The sequence below is a fragment of the Microcebus murinus genome, chromosome 7 (assembly GCF_040939455.1).
Source record: "Microcebus murinus isolate Inina chromosome 7, M.murinus_Inina_mat1.0, whole genome shotgun sequence".
Classification (NCBI taxonomy): Eukaryota; Metazoa; Chordata; class Mammalia; order Primates; family Cheirogaleidae; genus Microcebus; species Microcebus murinus.
Genome location: NC_134110.1, coordinates 63,489,817 through 63,517,805, shown reverse-complemented (window position 1 = coordinate 63,517,805; position 27,989 = coordinate 63,489,817). Strand labels below are relative to the sequence as shown.

Genomic DNA, 27,989 nt, shown 5'->3' with positions numbered 1-27,989 from the left:
TGAAAGATGTGAAGACACAGAGAAAAGATAACCATCTACAAGCCAAGAAAAGAACCTCAGGAGAAACCAATCCAGCCAACACCTTGATCTTGGACTTCTAAAAGTAAATAACACTTCATCAAAATTAAAAATTTTATGCATTAAAGGACGCTATCAACAGAAGGCCAGGCGCGGTGGCTCACGCCTGTAATCCGAGCACTCTGGGAGGCTGAGGCAGGCAGATTGCTCAAGGTCAGGAGTTCGAAACCAGCCTGAGCTAGAGCAAGACCCTGTCTCTACTAGAAATAGAAAGAAATTAATTGGCCAACTAATATATATATAGAAAAAATTAGCCAGGCACGGTGGCACATGCCTGTCCCAGCTACTCAGGAGGCTGAGACAGAAGGATTGCTTAGGATTGCTTAAGCCCAGGAGTTTGAGGTTGCTGTGAGCCAGGCTGATGCTACGGCACTCACTCTAGCCTGGGCAACAAAGCAAGACTCTGTCTCAAAAAAAATAAAAAATAAAAATAAATCATCTCTCCTAATCTGAAAAGAGGGGAGGGAAGGGGAGGGGAGAGGAGGGAAGGGAAGGGAATAGGGGAGGGGAGGGGAGGGGAGGGGAGGGGAGGGGAGGGGAGGGGAGGGGAGGGGAGGGGAGGGGAGGGGAGAGAGGAAAAAGAAAAAAATCTCAGCTCCATCTCATCTCTTCTTTTCCATTCCCACTGCTACTGAGCATACTACTCACTGCAGACAATGCTTCCTGACTGAAGACTCTCCTATCTAACCTTCTAGAATCAGACAGACAGTTCAAATCCTAGCTCAAATCACTTACTAAACATAAGACCTTTAGGCTAGTTATTTAAACTCTCTGAACTTTAGTTTCTTCCATTGGTGTAATAATGATTAAATGACAAAAGGTATGCAAAAATGCCTGCATGCTACCTGGAACAAGCTAGTTTGATATTTTCCTCAAAGTAAATAACACTATATTAATCTTTCTTGATTATTATTTATATCACAATAATCTCTTAGTGAAGAATCTGTAATGGTTTACAATTCTTGTCTATGTAAAGCCGAACATTTCTGCCTAGATTTTAATGTCCTCTATGTTCTTATTTTATTCAATCCTACTTTCACATTGTTAATATATCTTCGAATCAGCAGGCTGACTTTAACTGACTCTCTCTGCCATAACTCTGTAAGGTAATTCCAGAAGATGTTATGCTCATTAAGACTATCTTTGCTCATGTCTTCTTTTCTACCTAAAATGCCCTTCCTCTCTACCCATTTAACTAAATCCTACCTAGTCCTACAGATCAAGCATCTATTACCTCTATGGCTAATTCAGTCTTTGTTAATTATCCTCTTTTCCAAACTTCTGTAGAATTTACAACCTGCATTATACTTTTGCATTAAATTTATGATCTCATATTATAAGCAACTGTTTTGTAAAATCTTTTATAAATGTAAGTACCTCACAGACAAGAATGCCTTACAAAACTTCTGAATCTACTAAAGTGTTTCATTCAATATTCAAAATACAGTGTTTATGAAAGTTGTCAGAATCAAAATGGAGTCAATTTGTGCTTCAAAAAAAAAACAAAAAAAAAAACTTTGACAAATAGAGCTGGGTTCTCATGCATAATGCCTGATAACAAAAACTCTACAAAGAGCACAACATTGTACAAAGGCCATCACAACCTTACACAAAAAAATACTTCTGTGAAGACATCTGCCCAGAAACTGCCTGTCTAACCTCAGGATGGTGCCACCTGTGTTACTACTGATCCTTGTAGCCAAGGATAATCTGAAAACAATTATGTAATCCTCTCCATTTTTCCTTTAAAAACCTTTGTTCTCCTTTACCTCCCTGCATATTCACACAGTTTACTATGGTACCCATGTTCCCATAGCAATGACTTATTCCCAAATAAATATCACTTTCTTTTAGCGAGTCTCCATTATTTAGGTTGACATGTTCAACACGTATTCACTTTTTCATGGAATTATAAAATCATAGACTTTTACAGTTAGAAAGAAAACTAATTCAACCCTGTATTTTATATCTGAAAGCACCGAGATCCATAGAAAGTAAGAGAATTTCCTGAGGTCACACACCTACTTAAAGTATAGCTGGGACTAAGAAACAAGTTTTTTTATTTCTTAGCCCATAATTCCACTACATATATGTGCCTTACTTACATTTAAATTTTTATTTACCTGAATGCTTAAGTTTGAGGTGCAGGCTTGACAATTTTAACAGCTTATGTCACCATCTCCTGTTCCCAAAGAGTCTCAAATTATTTGGTCCATTCTAGTCCAAGCCATCACCTTATCTCACTTGGACTATTAAAATGGCCTCCTAACTGTTTTCACTGTTTCCATTCTTGCCCCTTTTAGTTTCACACACAAGGCAGATCGATACTTTCAAAAGATAAATCACATCATGTTACTTTCCTGCTGAAAATTCTGCATTTGGCCTCTCATCACACTTAAAACAAAAACCAAAACCTTTATCCTGGCCAAATGTGATCTGGCCTACTAATACCTGCCAATCTCATCTCCTATCACATTCCTTCTTGCTCACCAAGCTCTAGCCAGGCTGGTCTCCTTTGCTATTTCTTGAGCATTCTAAGCATGTTTCCCCTTGAACCTTAAAATGGGCCGATCTCTCAGACTGGAATGCTCTTTCACAAGACAGCTTGATTATTTATTTAACTGAAGTCTCTACTTAGATGATACCTCCTCCGTGAGGCTTTTTCTGACCACCAATCTAAAATGAAGCCACCGTCATTCTCTGTTCTTCCACATTTTTCACAGCCTGTATCTGGTCTTCTCTACCGCTAGAATATAAGTTTGATGAAGGCAAAAGACTTCTTTTTAACTTCTGAATCCCCACTGCTAAAATACCTGGCATACAAAAGGTATTTGATAAATATTTATTCAATGAATGAATCAATTTATATTTTCATTTATTAAATCATTCAACAAGCATTTATTGTACATTTGTAATAGGTCAAGTAGTGGGCCAGGTATTGAAGATAACAAAATGAATAAGACATAGTTTCATTCCATTTGGGGATATTTTAGGGAGTCTGAGGTCTAGCAGAAATCTACTGACATGTGAATAATAAATTTGTTCACATCTCTTAAATGCTATAAATGTTGACAGTACAATAGGAATACCAAGAGTAGCACCTCTAATTCTGCCTTTAGCAAGTAAAGAGGGCCTCATAGGGGAGACTGCCCTTGAGTTGGGTCTTAAAGGATGAGTAGACTATATATGTAACATACATACATAAATTTGGGCAGGGTGCCTTATATTACAACTTCTTTGTGCATCGGAACTACACTCATACACATCCCTTCTCAGCTCAGACACCCTAAGACTGAATTAGTTGTCATACTTTTGTATTCCCATAGCACCCTGCGCTTATGCTGATCATATACTTAACACATAATACTGTAATTATCTATACACTTGTCTAACTCCCCCATTAGACTCTAAAATCTATAGGGCAGTAACCAGATCTTGTTAACAGCTATATTCCTCATATTCACTTCCAAGCATTATTTTTATTATGTAATCTATTGTTTTTTTATTTTTATTATTTTTATTTTAGCATATTATGGGGGTACAAGTGTTAAGGTTACATATTATGTAATCTATTGAATGAATGTTGAATCCCTCATTATGAGGTAATGCCAGAGTACAGAACTAACGACAATGTTATGTGAGTGATACAATATTTTGATTATAAAACACAGAATGGCTATTGGAGATACTTTGGGATGGGAAATAATGCTATTAACTAGAGTTATTCAGTTGATCATTCAATAATGATAAATATAGTTATTATCAATGAGTTGGAAGTACTATGCTAAAGTCTTTTCATAAGCTATCCTCATTTTGTCCTCTTATTAACCCTCAGAGGTATTATTGTCACTCTTGTGCAAAAGAATGTGAAGCTCAAGTAGGTTTAATAATTTGTCCAAGTTCATACAGCAAATAAGTGGAGAAGCAAGAATTCTAACCAGGTCTATCTGATTGTAAAGCCCAAGATCTAACTTCCAATTATGTAAGCCTTTTAAACTATCTACAGCATTTCTCAAGCCCAATTTAATTTATACTAGAGGCTCATTAGAGCATGTTTCATTTTGCTAAGCAATAAAGAAAATAACATACTCATAAACAGGCTGATTTGCACTTGGTCAAAAAGCTATTATAATTTTAAAAAATAGTTGTGATTTATTCTTTCCAGTAGGCCCCACTGAGGATGGAGGAAAAAGTTATTTTCTATCAGTGCCTTTTTAAAATCTGCTAGTTTAATATCTTATTTTATCACGGTTACAACCAGTTTATTCCCAAAACACTAAATCTATTTTTACATGTGTGAGTCATTTGTCTCATCCCTGTAAGATTCAATGCTGTGACCATTACACTTAATAAGAAACATATCATCTGGTTGGTATGAAACAATACTTTTAGCCTTCCTATATCATACGTTGGTAATGAATCTATAAATGGATAATGAAGCTTGCACCTCAGGATTCACAAAACTGGCTTAGATAGTCTATAAAATTGTAAAAACACTGACTCAAGTTTGGAAGGGGTCTTACTGTGTATTATTTTTACTTACATTAGTCACTTTGCTTAAGAATGTTAATCTAATTTACAAATTGACAGTAAAAAAGAAAATAGCTGTTAAAAAAATAGCATGAACACTCAATGCACTAATGACAGGTGACACCCAAACAGAAATTAATGAAGTACAGATGGAATGAGAACTAGTGTATATGAAATTAGAAAACTCAAACACTAAAAATTTGGTGATGGTGTTGAAAACTTCTCAGCAACCGTTTTTACTTTTTAAAAATCATTAACTCTAAACTTATTCTTGATATTTTAGATTATTATTAAAATTACATTTGATACTTGTTAAATTTTTATAATGAAACAGTTGTTTATAATGCTTTTTCAAAGTTATACTTCACTTACATATATTCTGTTATTCCTCACAAAAGAAAAGCAGAAGAAAAACATGTTGACACTTTATAGAAAAAGGTCTGCAGAACAGATGCTTCCTCACTGTAGAAAGAAGCCAATTCCAGTAAGGAATACAATAGCATTTTCAATCAGTGGCCATCATGTGCCAGGAATGCAAAACAGAGTACTGATGATAATCCAGTTTATGAATCATAAAATCCACATGGAATATAAATATTTGAAAACATTATTAGGAAATCCTTCTCCACTGCTAAGACAGATTTATGCTATAATAGTCTAAGAAATAATCAGGGACTTTGCATTACGTATCTTTACATTTGCAATATCTACTACCTTAAAGTATTTTCTAAATATTCTGTTACTAATTGAATGATTTAAGAATATTTACAGAAACATTTTCGAAAGTATTTGTCATTTATAACACTAAAGACATAGACTATTCCTTAAATAGTTGTCCTAACTGGAGAATCTCCTAATTTTATTTTTCTTCTTGAAATGATTAAACACTCTTTACTGAAAATGCAATCAGGTAATAGTACAGTATCACTATAAGACCAATCATCTTAATGGCTTTCATTCAACTGGACAATTCTAATTAATATACATTCCGCTACAGCATGCAAAAAATTATTCTTTAGGAAAAAATATGTAAGATACATAAGTAAACCGATTATATAAAATATTACAATATTATAGTGGTCTAATATCTTTAAAACCTCTTAAAGATGCAAAGGAAATGACAAATAATAAATGTAACAAATATACTACAAATGAAAAGCTGAGCTATCAAGATAGTAAGGGAAATCTCCAAGGGCTCAAGACAGATAATGCTGTGGTAATAAGCTAAATCTTACCTTAGGGCTACCCCAGAGGCACATGATGATGGGGATAGGTTATTGGTGGTTAAATAGTTTTATATTTTAGTGAATAAAGAAGGAAAGAGAAGTCTTTGGGTTATCTCCACAGTAGAACTGAAACTTCTACATAAAGTTGGGAATCTTAAAGGTCTATATCCTCAGTGAAAGGGGGAGCAAGAAAAAATTTACACAAAAGCAGAGGAGATAACAAATTTCATCTGAGCTATAGGTAAGGGGGAGACTGGGATGTCTCCCTTTAGAATTTACAATCATGGGTTTGGCTTTCAATTTTCTATTACCCACATGGTCTGGGTCTCACGCTGAGAAATTAACCTAACAGTAGGTGCCTGATGGAAACAAATGCAAATCCATCTTAAAGGGAAATTCATACTCAAACCTCAACCTACCGGTCACAACATTCTCAGAGATAAAATCCAGCTAAACATGAACACATAGTTCCAAAGATAAACACATGAATAAACAAGGTACTAAGAATGCGTAGAAAAAACAAATAGAATTACTCTTACTCCTTAGAAATTAAGTTAGTTCCCTTTAGAAAACTGGATCTTAAGATAAAAATTAGGAAAGAAGGCCGGGCGCGGTGGCTCACGCCTGTAATCCTAGCACTCTGGGAGGCCGAGGCGGGCGGATTGCTCAAGGTCAGGAGTTCAAAACCAGCCTGAGCGAGACCCCGTCTCTACCATAAAAATAGAAAGAAATTAATTGGCCAACTAATATATATATATAAAAATCAGCCGGGCATGGTGGCTTGTGCCTGTAGTCCCAGCTACTCGGGAGGCTGAGGCAGGAGGATCGCTTGAGCCCAGGAGTTTGAGGTTGCTGTGAGCTAGGCTGACGCCACGGCACTCACTCTAGCCTAGGCAAGAAAGCGAGACTCTGTCTCAAAAAAAAAAAAAAAAAAAATTAGGAAAGAGTAGAAAGTGGCATTCTAGATTGGGGGGAAAAACAATCACAAAAGAAGTAATAGTCTTGCTAGAATGGAAAGTAGTAAATTTGAAGTCATTAAGAGATGTCTTACAGCTTATGGAATGCTTTGAACACTGGGAGCCAGCATAAGTTACTCGGCAAAGGAGTGATAGGAATCTTGGAAACTAAAGAAACTAGACAATGGCAAGACTGGAGAAAGAGACTGGAATCAGAAGGTTATTACTGGAATCCAAATTTGAGGATAATTAGAGCCTATTCTAAAAAGGGTCCTATAGTAACAGAAAGGACAAGCTGAATCTGAAAGAAATCATGAAATAAGAAACGACATTTTCTAGAAATTTTCTGGCCAGTCAAATATAATGGATTAACAATAACTCCCATATTTGGAACCTAAAGAGATCAAACTGACTCTAAGGAGAAAGTCATGAAAGATTCCAATTTGAATAAATGAAAACAGGGGAAAAAAATAGATAATGTTGGTTATTTTTAACCAAAAAGTGACTTGATGGACTTTGCCACTTTAGCACATGATAGAGGAATTGAAACCTAATTATTTATTTGTGGTGAAAGAGTTGAATAAGAAATCAACAAGGCATGTGCAGTGCAACTTCAAGGAGATGAGAATAAAACTGGGGAAAACTGTGGCAAGAATCTTTCACTTCTCTATCTGTGCATAACTGAATTAGGAGCTGGTGATTACTTGATGCTAACATGCTAACCTGGGTCAATAAATAAATTTTAATCATTGAGTTTGAAAAGGCAAAAATCAAAGGGTACTATTGTATATTTGCTTGTATGTCTCAAATCATGGAAGATCCCTACTAAACTACAAATTCTATTGTAAAGTGAAACTATTGATGTGACCCAATACAGCATTACCTTTAAGCTGCATCCAGATATAGTAAAAGAAAGCACTCATCTCATTGTCCCTCTTATCAACACACAAGGTTGCATCTGTTTCTTTTTTGTGTTATCATGTTTCCCCGAAAATAAGACAGGGTCTTATATTTATTTTTCCTCAAGAAGACACCCTAGGGCTTATTTTCAGGGGATGTGTTATTTTTTTTTTTTTTAAGTATGGTACAACAATCTACATTTATTCGAATATAGTTAAGTCGTCCTCTTCTGGAACATCATCATTAACTCTCCAAACCTCAAAGTCCATCCTGAATTTCTTGCAACTCTATTTCCTTTAGAACCATTGGCCCCAAGCTCTCATGTCGAGCAATAGACCTCTCATGGGGCAGATGAGAAGGGCTGCTCATCTTCTTTACCGCTCCACGACGAAATGCATGGGTTGTGCAGATATGCTGCATAGCCACGCCCATCACTAGGTATTATTTTCGGGGTAAAGCTTATATTGCACAAATGCTTAGAAATCCTGCTAGGGCTTATTTTATGGGTAGGTCTTATTTTTGGGGAAACACGGTACAAGTGAAATAGTCTACTGTATATAAGTCAAGTGGTTAACTCTGGTCTCACTGGTACCATGTTCAATCTAACAGAGCTAAGATCTACTGGGAAAACAGTAAAAGTATTCTCCTACAAACAGCTTCCCTTAAGCACCACTTCAATATCTGACAGGCTGAGAAAAAGTAATAAATTGGTATTCATCCATTAAAAATTGCTAAGATTTGCAGTATCTGAAAATCTGTACCAAGAATGCACTGATGTAAGTAGGTGGTCCTTTTCTTTCACTACAAAACCAGCATAATAGCTTGTATAGCTGCTGTCTTTGACATACCTGTCTTTAGCAAACAGAAACTTCATGGATCCTAACTTTTTGCATGTTCACAGGCATGTTTTAAAGTTACATCAAAGCTTTCAGGATCTCCAAAAGTCATAAAAGACTTGTTCATCAGTATAAGCATAAATGGTGAAAGAGCATGTGGGCAGGACTTCAGAGGCTCCATGATGCAAGACTGCACAAGTTTTTGGCATTATACTACAACTTTCCAAACAAAAGATTATCTTACGTGCTTGGTGCACAATGCTGACATACAATAGAGTAAATTAAAAAGTAAAAGCAATCTTAACTATGACTTTTCATTTTTCTCTGATAGCCAAAAGTATGTCAAAGGATTAACAAAATATAAAGAAGCTTATAAAATCAAATATTATAATAACACCTCTAAAAACTGTGTTCTTACAAACAGTTTAGAAAATATCCACTAGAGGGCACCAAAGACAAAAGACTAAAATTCTATTAATTGGAGATTTACACAATAGGTTCATAATATAAGTTATAAAATTTATTAGGATACTATAAATATCTTTCAGAAACAGAGTAGTGGCCACTAATAAATTTTTTGAAAATGAGATATTTTAAAATACTATAACCAACATTATGTCACTATATTTTTATATAAGCAATGTTTACATTCCTTAAGGACAATGGATATCTTCTACATTTGGTAATATCCATAACAACCTGCATATAAAAGCAGGAGCTCAATGAACAGATGTTGATTCCACAAAAGGAAAATAACAAACATCAATTTATCACTTCATTCTACATTGCTTTTATATAATAAAGACTTTTGATTATATATCTTATGTTCCTAGAACAAATACAATAAAGGGCTAATAGGTCTTTCAAAAGAATTTCTTCTTTTGCTCATTCTTTCTCTTACTCTTTTTCTCTTCCATTATGATAGTGTTTAAGAGCAAACAGAAATTTTAATAAACATTTAACAGATAAATTTAGAAATAATATACTAAACTGATTTTTAAAAATCAATTTCTAAAATATAAACTTCAAAAGGAGATTGGCAAGGCACAATGGCTCACATCTATAATTCCGGCACTCTGGGAGTCTGAGGGGGGAGGCTCTAACTGAGCTAAAAACTACTGAGCCCCAAGAGTTTGATACCAGCCTGGGCAACATTAGCTGGACATGGTGGTGCACGCCTGTAGTACCAGCCCAGCTACTTAGGAGGCTGAGGCAGGAAAATAGCTTGAGACCAGGAGTTCAAGGTTACAATAAGCTATGATCCCACCACTGCACTCCAACCTGGGAAATAGAGCAAGACCCCACCTCAAAAATGAAAATAAAAAAAAGAGAAGACAGCTTAAAACACACTAAAATAGCAACACTGATTTTAACAAGCAGTTTGTGTTACTGAAACTCTTGATACAAATTAAATTCTTGGACAGAGGAACGTCAGGGCAGCAAAAAAACAATATCCTCCTCAACCCAAATATCTATCAGCAACCATTGCTGAAGAAATATCTCATGTACTAGTATGAACCTTTTAATTCTTAAATGCAAATACATTCTGTGTTGATGATACTCTTGTGGCTCTATCCTAAACAATAAGGAGTAAAAGGCAAAAAATATTATACAGCAGTTTTATACATATATTTCTTAATTCAATAAATATTTACCAAGTAAATATTTATATTTATATAAATATATTTATATTATATTATAATATGTAATATCTACCAGGCAAATATTTATATAATACTTACTGTGTTCCAGGCAGTGTGCTGGAATCAGAACCATCTTTGTCCTTAAGAAATGTACAGTTTAGTGGTACAGTATACCATAGGAGCATAAAGAAGCACTCGCCTAAGTCAAGCCTGGAGAAGCATCATGAAAGGTTCCCTCTTTCCAGAGGGAACAATGGCTAAGATGTATACATAAAAGCAAAAACCTCTATTTTTCTTTAGACACTTTTTGAGCAATCCCATCTATGCTCATGGTTTAACTACCAACTGCTGAAAGTGCTGATCCTCTAATTGCCTGAGTTGTCCCTTGGGATTCAGACCTGCATATCCAACTGTCCACTACACAAAATGACTAAGATGACTCATGGACATCTCAAGTGCTAAAGTGATCTTGTCTTACCCAGAAAGACACCTTGGAGTGAATACTGCTGGAGAATACTTAAGTAACTGTGTAAAAGACAGAATGTGGGCAAAGTGAAAAAACAAGACTATGACTATTCTATATAGAAGTTTAGTTGTGAATGATTTGGTCTTTTTTCTTTTTTTGAATAATCAAAAGATACTACATTTTTAGACTGAGGAGAAAGGGCCCAGAAGAAAAGGATAACATGGCTGACAGAAGAGGCAAACACAGAAGGGGCCTTTTGAGGGAAATGAAAAGCTAAAAAACCAAGAGCAGTAAAACAACAATTATTATTCTTTACGCATATCTCTATTAGAGTACTTGTTATACTGCATTATGATCAGTCATCAATTTACTTGTTGTCTTACCCACTAGACTGCAATCTTCTTGTAGGCAAATACCATGTCTTATTTTTCTTCTATACCAATATTTATGAACGGAAAAAAGATATATCCTCTGAAACAGGGAGACAAAGAAACATAGTGAAGATACAGAAACATATTAAAGTTAAAAGAAAAGTGAGGTTTAGTTAGTACAATAAGAAAAAAAAGTTATAAAGACTACAAAAGAAGAAATAAACTATCTTTATTTGCAGATGATATAACTGTGTAGAAAATTTCAAAGACTCTACAAAAAAACTCCTAGAATCAATAAGTAAGACAATGGCACAGGATGTGAGGGCATAAAAGTCAATTGCTTTCCTATATACCAGCAATAAACAAATGGAATTTGAAATCTAAAAAATTTTTTTCAATAATACCAGAAAAAAATGAGACTTAATTGTCTAACATATTAAGACATGTACAGGATCTATGTACACCAATGCAAGAAATAAAAGATCTAAATAAATTGAGAGACATTCCATGTTTTATGGATTAGAAGAGTCAATACTGTTAAGATATCATTTCTTCCTAACTTGATGTATAGATTTCATTCAATCCCTATAAAAATTCCAGCAAGCTAAATTGTAAATGTTGACAAAAAAAAATCCTTATATAAAAAGGTAAAAGGCCTAGATCAGCCAACATAATACTAAGAAAAATAAAGCTGGAAGATTCACACTTTCCAATTTTAAAACTTCTATAACACTGCAGTAATCAAAACCACATTGGCAAAAGAATACACATATATATCAATGATATATCAGTGAAACAAAACAGAACTACAAAACAGGCCCATACAAATATAGTCAACTGATTTTTGAAAAAGTCACAAAGGCAACTCGATGGAGAAAGGACAGTCTTTTAAACAAATGGTGCTAGAACTGAAAATTCACATGTAAAAAAAAAAAAACTATTGTCTTACAGCTTTCACAAAAATTAACCCAAAATGTATCACAAACTTTAATATAACATGTAAGACCATAAAACCTCTAGAACTGTGGTTCCCCGACACCCAGGCCACAAAGACCCAAACCACTCTGTGGCCTGTTAGGAACCAGGCCACACATCATGAGGTGAGCAGCAGACCAGCAAGTGAAGCTTCATATACATTTACAGCCACTCCCATCACCACATAAGCTCTGTCTTCTATCAGATCAGCAGCAGCATTTGATTCTTGTGGGAGCACAAACCCTGCTGTAAGCTGCATGTGCGAGGGATCTAAGTTGTGCACTCCTTATGAGAATCTAATGCCTAATGATCTGAGGTGGAGCTGAGGCAGTGAAGCTAGTGTTGGGGAGTGCAAATATAGATTATCATTAGCAGAAGAGTTTGTATAATTATTTCATTATTATTATAATGTAATAATAATAGAAATAAAGTGCACAATAAACATAATGGTCTTGAATCATACCGAAACCATCCCCCAACCCCTACCCTCAGTCCATGGAAAAACTGTCCTCCATGAAACCAGTCCCTGATGCCAAAAAGGTTGGGGACTGCTGCTCTATACCATTCCCAACACTACCATGAATGTTTTTTAGTAACAACAAAATGCTACATTTCAGAGTTGTATAGAAAAAGCAACTTTATTAAACCATACTCATTAAAAGGTGGACTTGCCATAGGCAATTTAGGTATTTACAGTAAATATTAACAAATATAGACATACTATTTAATCAACTCACACTAAAGTTTTGGGAATAACTTCCACTAACATCCAGAAAACAAATTCTTACTATGTAATAAAGTTGACCCATCTTAGCACCAAATTTATGTCACATGATCAGAAATTTAAAAAAAAGACAATCTTTGTCATATTCAGCAATGCTTAAACTAACACAAAAACTTTGATTTTGGCATTAACCTGTTTAAAAATCTCTGTTTGCAATTTGTTTAATTTTATAAATCTGTACAATTACCTCAGCACCTATCAAAACATGTCGATTTGTCAAGATATATTCTCATCAGACAAGCTTTTTCTATAATAGGTATAAAAACCAAATTCAGAAGGCATTATTTCCAATTATGTTCCATATTTTTCTTGAATAAAAAATATGTAAAGAGGTTTGTTTATAATAGTTACCCAGGGTACAGGTATACAGCACTAAAATTTTATTAAAACAACATATCTTGAAATGGTTATCATATACTATTTCCTTTTCAAAAACTACACTGTGAGTTGATGTAAATGTTTAATTTTAGGAAATGTTTAATTTTAAATTTAATTTTAGGAAATGTTTAATTTTAAATTTAATTTTAGGCCACTGATTTTTCCCCCCAATTGCAGTAAGCCAAACTGTACAGAAATAAATTAAATTTGGAAAATTTTTAAGTTCACAATGGTATAAACCCATAAATTCTCTGAAAATTATGCTCAGACAGAATGGAAAAAGCAGAATCCACAATGGACCCAGGTATTAATGCTGAAATGAAATATAAATCTCTCTTATAATGTAGCAACTCAATATGGTAGATTTCACAGTTTGAAATTTTAAACTCAGAGAAATAATTTGATCTATATTATCTCAAAATTTAGCTTTATGAAATTTTTCAAGGGTCCAATGCCAAACTGGCTTTGTGTCATTTTAGCCCAGTCACTGGATAAGGACCAATTCAAGGTCTAGACTAGAAATAGCTATAATGGAGGCTACCAGAGAAAACAGGTCCTCTGGGCTAAAAATAAATGCAGAAGCAAAATTTGGCAACACAGATCTCCCACCATGCTTTCATCTTTGAAATAACTAAAAAGAGGAAAAAAGGAATGGAGAGAAATCTCATTCAAAACACTGGTATATCAAAATATCCATCCAAAACCTTCTATCATAGTCTAAAAGGCAGCCTAGTCCCCAATACTATCATTAAGCAGGTATTGGTCAAATTAATCCCCCAAGTTGGAGCCAATTCAAAAAAAGAACTAGCAAGTTTCATGGGTTAAAGGTAACCAAAATGAGTTGCAAACACAAATAAGAAGAGGTTCTAAAAGCAACAATCTTGACTGCAAGGATATGGATGTTAAGGCCAGCACAGTATCAATCAGATAAGGAGGGGTCTAAGACTGTATCTCTGCTCCATCACCTAGAGAAAATTACTTTGTAAAATATCCAGTATTTCAGGAAGAGAGAAATATAATTTACTTCTATTCTAATCAACTAAAAATTTAGTATGACTTGCCTAATTGCCCTTATGTCTTATAATGGTAACTTACCAAAGTTTTCCCTTCCCTGCTTGGATCATTTTGATTTATAACTTGTCCAGAACAAACCAGAACTGAATAGACTATAATTTTTCTTTAAATTGTGCTAATGTATGCATACTCAAGGAGTTTTTAAATCATCAAGATATAAGAATTGTTTTATAAATTTATTTGTAATGATATTATATTACAAACTCAGTATCTAAAATTATAATTTTAGAATATACAAGAAACAACAAATGGCAGGAGCTTCCATTAAAATGGAGGATAGAACACGAGTTTATGCCTATCTCTCCCAAAACCCTTCCAAAATCATAATAAAGTTACAGAAAAGGATAGACCTATAAAGACAAACAGCATAGGCAAGGATAAACAGTAAATATGAGATGTTAAAAAACATCTAGAAGTTAGAAAAAAATTTTGGAAGTTACAAATGCATATAAATACATAAATAGCTAACTCAGCAGACCAAAACCACTCAGAACTTACACTTGCAAGCCCAAAAGTTCCAAGAAGCAAGAAAATTCAGAGTAGTGAACCCTAACATCTTTTATAGCAAGATTTTAGTTGACTAGTTCTGCTCTTACATATTAAGCTGCCAAAAGGCAATTTTAGCACTTCTCTCAAATATAATCACTAGATGTCTGAAGAAAGTCCATTAATTAGTCAGACATCAAAATAAACACAAAGGAAACAGAGACAAGGCAGGGAGTGAAAGAAAACTCAAAATAATAATAATAATAATAAAAACAATAATGAGGAAGATATCTTAAAAATTAAATATTTGATATGAAAAAAAGAGCAGGGTTGGAAAATAAACTTGAGGAGATGTCAGAGAAAGAACAAAAAGAGGAAAAAGAAGACAGAAAAGATAAGATCTTTGAAAGATTAATTTAAGAGGTCCCATAACCAAACCAAATAAAAGGAGTTCCCGAGGCAGAGAAAGAAAAAAGAGAGAAGAGAGACTGTGAAAAGAAATAGCAAATAAAATAACATAGAACTGAAGGGTATTTCAAGACTTAAAATGCCAAAAGACATTCTACAAAATGAATGGAAAAGATCTATACCAAGGTATATTATCATGAAAATTTTAAATAACAAGGAGAATGTGAAGATCCAAAAAGCTTCTAACTAGGTATCAGAATGGCATCCATCTTCTTACCAGCATTACTGCTGAGCAAGGAAACAGAGCAAGGCCTTCAAAACAATAAAAGAACATTATTTTCAATCTAGAATTTTATACCCAATTAATCAAGGGTTAAGGTACAATAAATGGTCAGATATGCAACATCTGAAAAAAACAGCTAAATGCCAGGAAGCTCCAAGGAAATATGGTACATCCAAATAGGAAAGTAAAACAAGAAAAAAAAAAAAAAGATCCAGGAAGAGACACACTACAAAAGAGAGGAAAAGGGCAATTAGTTCAGATTAGAAAAAGATAGAGAACTAGAGAAGGCAAGAGTCAAGAAAAGAATGTGGCACTAATAAATTAACTGTTTAAATATCCACAGAGGAGTTGACAGCTCCTACAGAGAGTTTGGAAATACAGCATTTGTGAACAAATTAGTGATAGATACATAGAAACTAACAACAGTTACAAAAACTGAAACAATTATTAGTTCCAGAAGTCACAAAAAGAAATCACGTGTAATCATAACATATTATGATATTTGTGAACAGTATTTACATGGTCATAACTACGTAGGGATTTCTTTTCACTGTGATTTAATTACATAGGGAAAATGAGAAATAACAAGTAATCAATTCTTTTAAAGGATTTCAGTTTGTGGTCAATAATTTTACCTCAAATATTTCTTACTAAATAAAATTTATTTTCCATGAAATAAAGGAATAAGGATCAATAAAAAATTTTCTTTACTGGTGTTCAATTTTTTTTTAATTTAAAAACTATATTTATAAAAATCTCTACCAACTCTTCCAAACACATGTGGCCACTTAAAATTTGTGTTAAAATGCATAAAAGAAGCCATGTGTGGTGACTCACACCTACAGTCCCAGCACTTTGGGAGACTGAAGTGGGAGGATAGCTTGAGCCCAGGAGTTCGAGACCAGGCTGGGCAATATAGCCAGGTCCCATCTTTATAAAAAACTTAAAAATTAGCATGCATCTGTAGTCCCTGCTACTTGGGAGGCTGAGGAAGGAGGAATGCTTGAGCCCAGGAGTTGGAGGCTGCAGTGCGCTATGATCATGCCACTGTATTCTAGACTTGGTGAAAGAACAAGACCTCATCTCTAAATAAAAAAAGCTGGAAAAAAAAATCTGAATCTATATTGGCTCAAATCTGATCAGTAATATTATTTTGGTGGCCCTTAGGTAGCAAAACCAGCAGCAACCACCACCACCAAAAAAAGCCAAAAAATAACAAAAGAATAACAAAACAAAAAAACCTGGCTTAAATGTTATAATAGCAGTAGTGGTGGTACAAGTAGGAGCATTAATAAAAATGAAAGCTAAACTTTATTGAGCATACTATGTGCAAAACACTACTCTAAATACATATATATATATATCTTTTTAATTATATTCTCATAACAAATTTATTTACAGATAGTGAAACTGAAGCAGAGAGATAAGTAACTTACACGTCCAAAGATATAGTTATTTGGGAACAGACTCAGGATTCAAGTCCAAACAATCTGTCCTGTTCTACCTCTCATTAAACTAACTAGGTACATTAGAGGCTTCTGGACTGACGTGGGCTGATTCTTCTGCTGTTCTATTCTTTACATAGTTCAAAATGTTCCCAAAACGTAGACTGACTTGAAGCTCCCTACTGAACAAGGACAGGAAAAGGGAGACCATTCTGAGAAATGTTCACCTGGAGGCTATATTACCATCTGTAGTGGGACTTTCAAAGCATCCTGGCATTTCTCCCCATACTCACACTGAGAATTACTGCTTCAGGGAATCACGTTTAAAGGGAAATGCCATTCTTCAGACATTAATGACCATAGCCTGAAAAGCTTTGAGTTCAGACCATAAAGAAATCACCAGAAAGTCCTTATTCTTTTTCCAAAGATAGAAGCTCTAAGACAGTGTCTAAAACTAGACAAATACTCTTTTCTTTGAGTCATTACTAAGTTAATATAAAGTAAAATAACACCTTTCTTTACATAAACATGAAAATAAAGGGCCTGATATGGGCATTAAAGTGAAAAGATCTCATGCAAGCTTAGCATCAAAGAAGAATCCCGATGAGCCTAGGAGGAGGATCAAGATGGCGGACGAGAAACACCGCCAGAAAGAGTGTCTCTGCAGAAAAGACAGATTCTAGCAGAAATTAGAAAAAAGAAGCAAGAAGGCGAGCATACAGCAGATGAGGGCCGGAAGGAGGGGTATCTGAGACCCCGGGAGACTCCATGGGAGGAGGCTGCGGAGGACAACTGGAAGCTGAGACCGCCGGAGCAGCCCGGAGACCAGCGGGAAGGGTAGGTGGATAAATCACCGTTCCCCTCCCCTGCATTTGGGACTGCTGGTGGGCTCCCCAGCGGGTGGAGAGACCTGTGGACACCAGCCCAGAGACGGCCACCGACAGCTAGCGGTGAGCCTGTAGCAGACACGGCACCAGACTCCCAAATCCCTCGGGGCACCTCCGTGTGCACAGACCTGAGCTGCGTGGCAGGCGCCATATTGCCTCCTTCTCCCCTCCGCCAACCCTACCTGCGGCTGCCCAGAGAGACAATATAGCCACCAGCCAGAGGCACCTCCAGGGAACGGGACCTTCCCTTTTGGGACCCTACAGCTGACTAAGGGGAACTCAGACTGTGAGCGCCCTACCCGCCAGCCCTCCCAGGTGCTGCTGGCACGGTGTTCCCAGGAGAACGGTCCCGACTCAGAGGCTGAGAGACACAGACACAGCTTGGGCTCCCTGTGGGTGAACTGGGACCGGAAATCCTCTCCCTGGTGGGGATACAGTTTGAACTCTGGGACCCAGAGGTTGGACCTGCAGACCAGATCCCGTGCACCGAGGTCTAGCATTCCCCGGGGCACAGAAGGGATATTTGTGAACAGCTCGCAGAGGTGTGTGTGCCTCCAGGGGCAGATCAGCGTCCTAGAGGGCAACCATCCCACCAAAGGGAGGCTGTGCACCCAGCCCAGGCAGCGTTTCTGCACAGGGAACCTCCCCGCCAGCATCACAATCCGGGGAGGCCTGGTGGCTTGTGGTCTGGCCAGCTGGCAGAGGCCCAGGAGTAGCTGCAGAGTTGGGGAGGGTGGAAAGAAGCGAGGCCTGCTCCAGACTGCAGGTCTCAGACAGCCCCGCCCCCACAAGCAGACTTTCTGGCTGAGCGGGACCATTCCAGCCCCACCCTGACAACTTTTCCTGGAAGCAGAGAACAGAACTTTGACCCCTGCTAACAGCATTGGTGGTGCCTGAGGGCAGGCTTACCCAACCCAGCTCCGCCCAGAACAAGAGAAGATAACAGGACACAAAAACAACAGCACAGCCTGTTCCTCCAAGCAAGTGCCACCTACTGACAGGGATGGCATCCTGCACAGCCTTTTCACGGCACCCACTGACTCATTATACAGGGAGTGGTCAAATCTCATGCACAGACACCACCTAACGGCTCAGAAACTAAACAAGGCGTGTGAATACCAAACAAAAACCTAAAGGAAAGAAACAACAACTGATCGACATGGGAAGAAATCAGCAAAGGAACTCAGGAAATATGAAGAACCAAATGGAAAACACACCCCCAAAGAGGAGCACCAGCCCCCTAGAAACGGACACCAACCCAAATCAGGCAACCAAAATGACAGAAGAGGAATTTCGTATGTGGATCATAAGAACACTCACCGAGCTGCAACAACAACTCAATAACCAACACAAAGAAACCACAAAAAGCCTCCAGGATCTGGAAAAAGAAATGGACACAATGAAGAAAAGTTCAACCAAACTCCTGGAAATGAAGAATCAATTCAGGGAACTACAAAATACAGTGGAAAGTCTCAAGAACAGGGTAGGTCAAACAGAAGAAAGAATCTCAGAGCTTGAAGATAACACCCTCCAACTAAATAAAACCATCACAGAGATAGAGCAGAGAAACAAGAGAAAAGAGCAAAGCCTACAAGAGATGTGGGATTATGTGAAGAAACCTAATGTGAGGGTCATAGGGTTACCAGAAGGGGAAGAGGACAACACCCAAGGGTTGGACAAGCTATTTGAAGATATAATAGAGGAAAATTTCCCAGGCCTTGCTCAAAATCTCGATATACAAGTTCAAGAAGCTCAGAGGACCCCTGGGAGAGTCAATGCAAACAGGAAGACATCACGACATGCAGTCATCAGACTGACCAAAATATCAACAAAAGAGGACCTTCTAAGAGCTGTAAGATGAAAGAAGCAAGTGACATACAAGGGAAAGCAAATTCGAATAACACCAGATTTCTCTAATGAGACTTTACAAGCAAGGAGATACTGGGGCCCCATTCTCACTCTTCTGAAACAAAACAATGCCCACCCTAGAATCTTTTTCCCTACAAAACTAAGCTTCATATATGAAGGAGAAATAAAGACATTCTCAGAAAAGCAAAGTCTCAGAGAATTCACCAAGACAAGACCAGCCCTACAAGAAGTACTCAAAACAGTGTTACGCACGGAAAACCATAATAAAAACTCACGAATATAAAAACAACCAAAACCCAAAGATTAAAGGCCAGATAGTACAATGGCTCAAGAGAGAAATCAAAGCAACAACATCCAACCCAACACAATGAACAGTAATCTACCTTACCTATCAGTTCTCTCAATAAATGTGAATGGCTTAAACTCTCCACTCAAGAGACATAAGCTGGCTGAATGGATAAGAAAATACAGGCCAAGTTTATGCTGTCTTCAGGAAACACATCTAACCTGCAAGGATGCATATAGACTAAAAGTAAAAGGGTGGAGATCAGTATTCCAAGCAAGTGGAAGCCAAAAGAAGGCTGGCGTGGCAGTTCTAATTTCAGACGATTTAGTTTTTAAACCAACAAAAGTAGTGAAAGACAAAGAGGGTCATTATATAATGGTGAAGGGCACACTTCAACAAGAAGAGATAACAATTTTAAATATATATGCACCCAACTTAGGTGCACCCAGATTCATAAAGCAAACCTTACTGGACCTAAGCAAATGGATTAATAGCAACTCCATAATCACCGGAGATTTCAACACCCCACTGACGGCACAAGACAGATCCTCCAAACAGAAAATTAATAAAGAAATAATGGACTTAAACAAAACTCTAGAACAATTGGGTCTGACTGACATTTACAGAACATTCTACCCCAAATCCACTGAATATATGTTCTTCTCATCAGCTCACGGGACATCTCTAAGATTGACCATATCCTAGGACACAAAGTAAACCTCAAGAAATTTAAAAAAATAGAAATCATACCATGTATCTTCTCAGATCACAGTGGAATAAAAGTAAAAATCAACCGTAACAGAAACTCACATTTCTACACAAAAACGTGGAAATTAAACAACCTCCTACTAAATGATTACTTCATAAATGAAGAAATCAAGATGGAAATAAAAAAATTCTATACTCCTACACTGCTGGTGGGACTGCAAACTAGTTCAACCTCTGTGGAAAGCAATATGGAGATACCTTAAAGCGATACAAGTGAATCTACCATTTGATCCAGCAATCCCATTGCTAGGCATCTATCCAAACGATCCAATGACACTCTACAAAAAAGACACCTGCACTTGAATGTTTATAGCAGCACAATTCATAATTTCAAGGCTGTGGAAACAGCCCAAGTGCCCATCAATCCAAGAATGGGTTAATAAAATGTGGTATATGTATACCATGGAGTACTATTCAGCTCTAAAAACAATGGTGATATAGCACATCTTATATTTTCCTGGTTAGAGCTGGAACCCATACTATTAAGTGAAGTTTCCCAAGAATGGAAAAACAAGCACCACATATACTCACCAGCAAATTGGTATTAACTGAACAGCACCTAAGTGGTCACATAGGTACTGCAGTAATAGGGTATTGGGCAGGGGGGAGGGTATATACATATATAATGAGTGAGATGTGCACCATCTGGGAGATGGTCATGCTGGAGACTCAGACTTGTGGGGAGAGGGGGGAAAATGGGCATTTATTGAAACCTTAAAATCTGTACCCCCATAATATGCCGAAATAAAAAAAAAAAAAGAATCCCACCTTTTGCTCAACATTTCACTTAATATAAAATTCTTCTATATCCATTCAACTCCTTGTATTTTACTTAACATTGTGATCCACATAAGAAATGTCTGAGCTCCAGTGACAAAGCAATTCTTGTAACCCCCTTATCAATCTTTTAATCTACTTTAAAAATGGCTTGTCAATGGTGCATTCTATATCTTATCTTATAAATTCAATTACCACCATCCATTCCACTCTTAAGTAATCATTCAATGTACCATGTGTGGAGTGTTTGCCTTGTTGTTTTATTTTAAAACAGCAAGTACTCTTTTACTGTATAAATAGTAAAATACTCATTCAAGTATAATATTTCAATAAACCATACTAGAAAACTTAAAATTAGTATGTTAAAAATCAACTAGTTCAAGAACTACATGAGAATAAATACTGCTTGCTGTATAATTAAAGTTACCAAATTGCATGCTTACATCTTGAATGCTACTGATAAATTAGTATCATCTGAACAAGGAAAAGTCCTATATACCTGCAATTTACATAGACAACCTGTTGATTTGGTAAAAAATAATTGTAAATTTTATGAAAATATTTGACTTTATGGAAAAAGAGTATCACCTTAATGACATAAATTGGCCTCTTAGTGAACATCAAGAGGTTCTCTTGATGTTTCTCTATGAGAAATTAGCTGTTTTATTTTAAAACTGTGCATGTAATCCAATTTAAGCCAATTTGCAAAAGAATCCCAAAGGAACAAACAGTATAAAGACAAACTATTTAAAATTTTGAGCCTTCAGTATGGATGTTCCTGAGAAATTATGACTACTAATTTTAAAATTTGCTAAAAATGAATGGCAATGTAGGATATACTTTTACTGTAGGAAGACTTCAGCTCTTTTCTGACTATCTCATCATTCTTTTCAGTGCTTGTTTGTGTGTGTGTGTATGTGTGTACATATATATATATATATATTTTACATTCTAGGCAACTGATAAAATGATCTCAAGATGGAAGCTGCTGCCTGAGAAAATAATCTAAAGCAAAGCATGTGAATATTGCTCAATGTGTGATTCTACAAAGATTTCTGATTTTTTTCTTATATAATAATTTCAGTTAAAAACAACAAAAAAAGTAATTGTTTTACTCAGAAACACTAGCTTTGCTCCAGAGAATAAATGCTTATCAGGGGGAAGAAAAAGATTTCATAAAAGCCTGATATGATTTTTAAGTTTGTTCAAAATATTTTCACAGTTCTCCCCTCAAAAGATGGAAACGAATTCACCTCACCTTATATATGGACAGGACTAAGTAACATATACCTAGAATGATTTGGTATTATTGGATTTGAAATTGAGCAGTGGGTAGAAGCTGGCAGTACTTTGAAGACAGTTTTAATAACAGCCTGATGAGCCATGAAAAACTGTTAGAAGCCTTTAAGACAGTTTCAGGAAAAGTAACTGTGGCTCAAGCCGGCTTGCAGCCACACCACTAACCCCCAGGAACTGTGAAATTGCTCTACGTTGAGAGGCCTGTCTCTCAGTGACAGGGAGGAGTTCCCAGCCAAACCTACCTTGGAGAGCGGAGCTGCTGGCAGTGCTGTGTGGTATTGCCTGCTGACACCTTGAACAGGTGTGCAGGGCCTGGTGCCCTCCAGACACGAGAGCAGTGCAGGGAGACCACAGCCCCTCTTTGTACCATAGAGCTGCTGGAGTGCTCTGTGCTGTAGCCACAGTCTGCCATCTTCCTGCCCACAGGCATTTAGCAGGATCACTCCCTGGCCACCCAGGCGAGTTGAACCTGGTGCCCCCAGGTGGCAAGAGCAGGTGGGGAGCCATAGGAGAGAGGTTGAGGTTCCAGGCTCAGGTAGTGAGAGAGCCCTCACCACCATATACAACGGGAGGCTGTGGTGGGGCACAGAGGAGCAGAGGTCTGTGAGCACACCCTATCCCCTACTCCCATCAGAGAACTGTCATATTGGAGAAGGCTGTGGCACTCAGACTGATTAGCTTAGCCCCTGGCTCCCATGGCAACCAAAAGCCTCTGCCATGCAGGCTGAACAGGTACAGTGGCCCCTCCCACCATTCACTATAATAGGGAGCACAGCTAGATTCAAGAGACTCATGAGCAGCCACTTCTCCTTGAGTGGGAGCATGCTCCTCATGGAGAACTCTGCAGATAGAGTGGCCTACTTCCCTCACCTTAGGATCTAGTGGTGGACCAGAGGTGCTGGAGATTCCCCCTACTCGCCAGCATCACATGGAGATGCATGCCAGCAGGTCAGACACAAACTGTGGAAGTAGCTCCAGAGCTGCTCTTAGGTGGAGAGGGAATGCACGTGGACTGATCAGAGGGGAAAGTGCTGTGGAGTTCCAGGAAGTCAATAAGAAGGGTGAATGCCTCACCCTGCAGAGAAACTGGGCTAGTGGTACTGACAAAAAATAGAGACATAGATCTATGAATCAAAAAAGAGAACCCAGATATGAAACCATCCTCACATTGCCATCTGATCTTTGACAAAGCAGAAAAAACATACACTGGGGTAAAAAATCCCTATTCAATAAATGGTGCTGGCAAAATTGGATAGCCACATGTAGAAGACTGAAACAGGATCCACACCTCTCACCACTCACAACAATTAATTCATGATGGATAACAGACTTAAACCTAAGGCTATAAGAATGAAACTGTAAGAGTTCTAGAAAGTGTTGGAAAAACTCTTGTAGATATCGGCCTAGGGAAATAATTTATGGAGAAGACCCCAAAAGCAATCACAGCAACAACAAAAATAAATAAATGGGACCTAATCGAATTAAAAGTTTCTGCACAGTGAAGGATACAATCAATATAGCAAATAGACAACCTACAGAATGGGAGAAAATATGTGCATGCTATACATCTGATAAAGTGCTAATAATGAGAATCTACAAAGAACTCAGGCAAATCAGCAAGGAAAAAAACAACCCCATTAATAAGTGGGCAAAAGACATGAACAGAAGCTTTTCAAAAGAAGATAGACCGGCCGGGTGCTGTGGCTCACGCCTGTAATCCTAGCTCTTGGGAGGCCGAGGCGGGCGGATTGCTCAAGGTCAGGAGTTCAAAACCAGCCTGAGCAAGAGCGAGACCCCGTCTCTACTATAAACAGAAAGAAATTAATTGGCCAACTGATATATATATATATAAAAAAAAAAATTAGCCGGGCATAGTGGCGCATGCCTGTAGTCCCAGCTACTCGGGAGACTGAGGCAGAAGGATCACTCGAGCCCAGGAGTTTGAGGTTGCTGTGAGCTAGGCTGATGCCACGGCACTCACTCTAGCCTGGACAACAAAGTGAGACTCTGTCTCAAAAAAAAAAAAAAAAAAAAAAAAAAGAAGATAGACCAATGGCCAATCAACATATGAAAAAATGCTGAACATCTCTAATCATCAGGGAAATACAAATCAAAATCACAATGAGATATTGCCTAACTCCAGTGAGAATGGCTTTTATCAAAAATTCCTAAAACAACAGATGCTGGCGAAGATGTGGAGAGAAAGAAACATTTATACACTATTGGTGGGAATGCAAACTAGTACAACCTCTACAGAAAGTAGTATGGAGATAATTCAAAGAACTAAAAGTACACCTACCATTTGATCCAGCAACTCTAGTACTAGGTATATACCCAAAGGGAAAAAAGACATTTTATAAAACAACAACAACAAAAAACACATTTGCGCTCGAATATTTATAGCAGTACAATTCACAATTGCAAAGATGTGGAAACAACCCAAGTGCCCATCAATACACAAGTGGGTTAAAAAAAATGTGATATATGTATACCATGGAATACTCCTCAGCCAGAATAAGGCGATCTAGTATCTTTTGTAAAACATGGATGAAACTGGAGACCATTCTTCTAAGTGAAGTACCACAAGAATGGAAAAACAAACACCATATGTACTCAATACTAAATTGGAACTAATCAATCAACACTTATGTGTATATATGGAAGTAAAACTAAACGGAAATCAAGTAGGTGGGAGGGGGAAGAAGGGGATGGATAAATTCACACCTGACAGGTACAATGCACACGACCTGGGTGAAGGGCACATTTACAACTTTGACTCAAACTGTACATGTGTACATAATTTTCTGAAATAAGGAAAAAAAAAGAGAGAGAGATCACCAAAGTGGCAGAAAGTAACCAAAGTGACTACAGCAAGATCTTAAAATCTAGTAAAAACTAGTAAGTTCTGCAGTAGTCAACAGTTCCTATCCATCAAAAATGAAAACTAGTCTATAATTAAGTAAAGGAAGATAATAGCAAAGCAAAAATAATCACCTACCCATTAACAGCTAACTAAAGGCAGTTCACTAACCCAGCACTCATTAGAAATATGCATAAGGCAAAGAGAAGGCAAATGAGTACCCTTATAGAGGAACAAAAACCAGGCTTTTCTGACAACACAACCTTATCAAAAATGGTGCAACTCTAATAAGTAAATGTTGTTTCTTTTTACAAGTACTAATAAATATTTTATTGAAAAATCAGCATATAGGCTAGGGCGGTGGCTCACGCCTGTAATCCTAGCACTCTGGGAGGCCGAGGCGAGTGGATCATTTGAGCTCAGGAGTTTGAGACCAGCCTGAGCAAGAGCGAGATCCCGTCTCTACCAAAAATAGAAAAAACTAGCTGGGCATGGTGGTGCATGCCTGTAGTCCCAGACACTCTAGAAGCTAAGGCAGAAGGATCGCTTGAGCCCAGCAGTTTGAGGGTGCTATGAGCTAGGCTGACGTCACGGTACTCTAGCCAGGGCAACAGAGTGAGAGACTGTCTCAAAAAAAAAAAAAAAAAAGACAAAGAAAAATCAGCATATAATACTATTGAAGGAGCATGGAAGCATAAAAGTAAAATATTTAGTTTTGGCTCTTTACTAGCTTTGTGAACTCTGCCAAATCACTTCTCTCCTAACCTAATTTTATTCAAATGCTCAATGGGATAATAATAACATATATGCCCAATCTTTAAAAAAAAAATTGAATAAAATAATATATGATAAAGTACCTTTGAAACTGAAACCATCCTTTATAAAATTAATAAAGGGTCACAAGATGGGAACTGTGGAAGGGGAAATATACATATAACCAGACATTGTTCACTAGCTTGCTTTCCTATGATTGCTTACTATGCAGGAGTCATATAGCTGCTGGTCATAAAGATTCTTAGCTTTCTTCATTGCTCCCATAGATAACATCACCCTTGTGAAACCTAATGCTATTTTTTGAGATATCTTCTAAGCCCTGCATTTCTATGGCACAGCTGACCCACCCAGACCAGTGGGTCAATCAGTCAATACCAAGGAATTGATTCAAGTGGTCTTGTGACTCCCAACCAAGAACTCACTCAGCAAAGAAGACAATTTCTATACCCATCTGGTTCCACCCTGAACTCGGCCAATTAGCAGATCCAATTGCCTAGGCTTTTGCCTGCCAAACTATCTTCAAAAAGCCCTTTCTCCAATATTCTCTGGGAGATGGACTTGAGAACTTCTTCCTTTCTCCTTGCTTGGTGCCTGCAATATTAAACTCTTTCTCTGCTGTATCCCCTACTGTTTCAGTGTAATGGCTTCCTTGAGCAGCACGCAATGAACCTCATATGGATGTAATGAAACCACAAAAAACAACTACAAAAATCTCACATTTACAAACACTAATTGGAAAGAAATCAGAAACTAACTGTACCTATCATCGCACAGGAACCAAGGGTGGGAACTACAAAACCCCCTGAAAGCAAGAGCCAAGGTCTTTACATTGCCCATATCACCTATTTAATTGCAAACTTATGAAAAAATACTTTTTGAGGACATGATTAAAATTCTGAATGGCGACTTCATTAGTGAAAGATTTTACATTTAGAATATAAGCTTAAAGCATCTGTCACACTAGGCAATCCATGATGATTGCCAAAAAAATAACTCATGTGGCAGCATATCTAAAGAAAAAAATTGTAAGTCAAGTCCGCAAAGCTATACATTTCTCCTTGTCCTGGACTACTACATAACACTAGGATTAATAATTGGTGCAACGGATAAAAATATTTCAAAAAAATTCCCAATTCAATAACCAATCTCTGAAATTAAAATTGAATAAACATCTTGAATTTGGATAATTTTATGCATATCTTCTGGAATTTACTTTCTTTTTTGTTTTTGAGACAAGGTCTTGCTCTGTCGCCCAGACTGGAGTGTAATGGCAAAATCATGGCTCCCCACAGCCTCAAATTCCTAGGCTCAAGTGGTCCTCCCATGTAGGATCACTTGGGAGGGTAAGTAAATAAATATTTTAAAAATAAATTTTTTATTATCAAAATAAATAATGCTATTTATATTGAATTTAAATTAGCAAAATAATGTTATTTGTATAAACTATAAAATAAAAAAATTTCAAAGGGAAAATATAGATAATGCTATCAAAGACATTTTCAATCAGTAAAAAAATAAAATAATATCCATGTGTTCAGATTTTATAACTATTTGAATACCAAGGGTTATTTATCTCTTTATCCATAAAAAAAGATTATTTGAAACACAAGGCAAAAAATAATTAGCAAAG

At 37.0% G+C, this 27,989-nt stretch overlaps 1 protein-coding gene across 1 annotated transcript in view; it reads right to left on the bottom strand.

Moving 5' to 3' along the window:
- STK3 (serine/threonine kinase 3) overlaps positions 1-27,989 on the bottom strand; it is a 267,587-nt gene that overhangs the window by 90,862 nt on the left and 148,736 nt on the right. The gene's annotated exons all lie outside the window — the stretch shown is intronic.